The sequence below is a fragment of the Piliocolobus tephrosceles genome, unplaced genomic scaffold, assembly GCF_002776525.5.
Source record: "Piliocolobus tephrosceles isolate RC106 unplaced genomic scaffold, ASM277652v3 unscaffolded_31306, whole genome shotgun sequence".
NCBI classification, from domain to species: Eukaryota; Metazoa; Chordata; class Mammalia; order Primates; family Cercopithecidae; genus Piliocolobus; species Piliocolobus tephrosceles.
In genome coordinates, this window is record NW_022314651.1 from 1 (window position 1) to 2,044 (window position 2,044).

Here is a 2,044-nt window from a genome sequence, read left to right on the forward strand (position 1 = left end):
TCTATGTGGTGACCCAGGGACCCAGATCCCTTCTGTCTTGTGGTTCCAGCATCCCCTAGGACCTTGGAGTTATTTCCTTCTAGCTGATGGACCAGGAAGGAGAGAGATAATTTTATGGGCCAAGCCTAAAGTGGCACGATTTCTTTCTGTCTGAATTCTGTGGACCAGAACTTGACCACAAGGCTGTATCTGACTGCACGGGAGTCTGGGAAATGGCTTTTAGCCATATTCCTAAGAGGAATTGGAAATGCTTTGTGGTGAGCACATTGCAGTTTCTGTCACAGCATATCCAGGCATATAGCTGAGCACGGGGTATTTTATTTAATGCTCATGCTAGAAACAGGCACCATTATTACCCCATTTTGCAGATGAGGAAACTGAGGCTCAGGGAAGTGAAGACTCTGGCGCAGGGTCTGTAAGCCAAGATTGGAGTCCAGGTGGCCAGATGCTGAAGCTGTTAGCATCCAGATTTCTAAGAGGAAATCAGTCATTTTTTTTTTTTTTTGGAGAATTGGGTGGAAGCAGTGGACACATACATGGGGTTCAGATATGACCTCCTGGAACCCACAGAACCCAGCAGGACTGTGAACTTTGGGGATGGTGAGCCAAGGGTGGGTGTCACTTGGTGCCAGGAGCTGATATCCTGTCCCCTTCCCCCAACTGTTAGGGCTGTGGTCAGGAGAGGGCACAGAATAATTCAGTTGAGTCCCCCAAGGACATCTGGGGCCCCCTCTGGTGAGCTGGGCATGCAGGGCTGGACATGCTGGTCCGGTGGTATTTGTGGCTTCCCCCCTGCTCTGGTGGGCAGGTGTGCAGCCTGTAGAGGGGATTTTTGGAGGCTGCCTAGAGGTAGAAGAGTGGGCATCCCTGTGGTTTGTAGTGGGAGCTCTCTGCTGCTGGCTGGTTTAGTTTAGGTTTTTTTTTTTTTTTTTTTTTTTTTGAGACAGTCTCACTCCGTCACCCAGGCTGGAGTTCAATGGTGCGATCTCAGCTCACTGCAACCTCTGCCTCCCAGTTTCAAGTGATTCTTGTGCCTCAACCTCCCGAGTAGCTGGGACTGCAGGCACCCACCACCATGCTCAGCTAATTTCTGCATTTTTAGTACAGATGGGGTTTCACTGCGTTGGCCAGGCTAGTCTAGAATTCCTGATCTCAAGCGATCCACCTGCCTCGGCCTCCCAAAGTGTTGGGATTACAGGCGTGAGCCACCACACGCGGCCAGTGGCTGGTTTTGTTTTACCCAAATCTGGCTTGCTTGCTATTGCAACTTGGCAACATTTATCTTTTCTGCCCTGTCTCTTGGTTTTCCATCTGCAGGGCAGGTTCCTTAGTTGGGCATGAGTGGTCCAGCCTGGACTGATGAGCATTTGGACAGCACCGTGGCGTTCTGGGTCTGACCGCGATACAGTAGTAGAACCTCAAAGCGCAAATGCCTTGGCCTTGCCCTTCAGTCACTTATTGGGAGGCTGCTGGTCAAAGTGGAATCAGCTCTGGGCTCACCACTCCCCTGAAGCATGTCACCTTGAATAGGTGAGAGCCCAATCTCTCTGAGCCTCAGTTTTCTCATCTGGAAATGGGTTGAAGTAAGGATTTAATGAGATAATGTGAATGTGCCCCCTTTGGGGCACAGCATGGAGCAGAGGGCACCCAGAGGCCGAGGGCTGAGGCGTAGCAGTGAAGCAGGACGAGCCACAGGCAAAACTCCTCAGACACCGTTTTAAAGAAGGAATGAGCTTTATTTGGCTGGGAACTTCAGCAGACTTGTGTCTTAAAAGCCGAGCTGCTCAAGTGAGCAATTCCTGTCCTTTTTCAGGGCTTACAACTCTAAGGACAGGAGCCCAGACACATGATGCTAATGACGAAAGGAACAGCGGCCACCATTGGCTAATAGCGCACCACCTGCCAGGTGTGGCAGGTACTATCAGTCTCATTTTTTTGTTGTTTTTGGTAGGACAGAGTCTCGCTATGTTGCCCAGGCTGGTCTCAAACTCCTGGGCTCAAGTGATTCTCCCATCTTGGCCTCCCAAAGTGCTGGGATTACAGA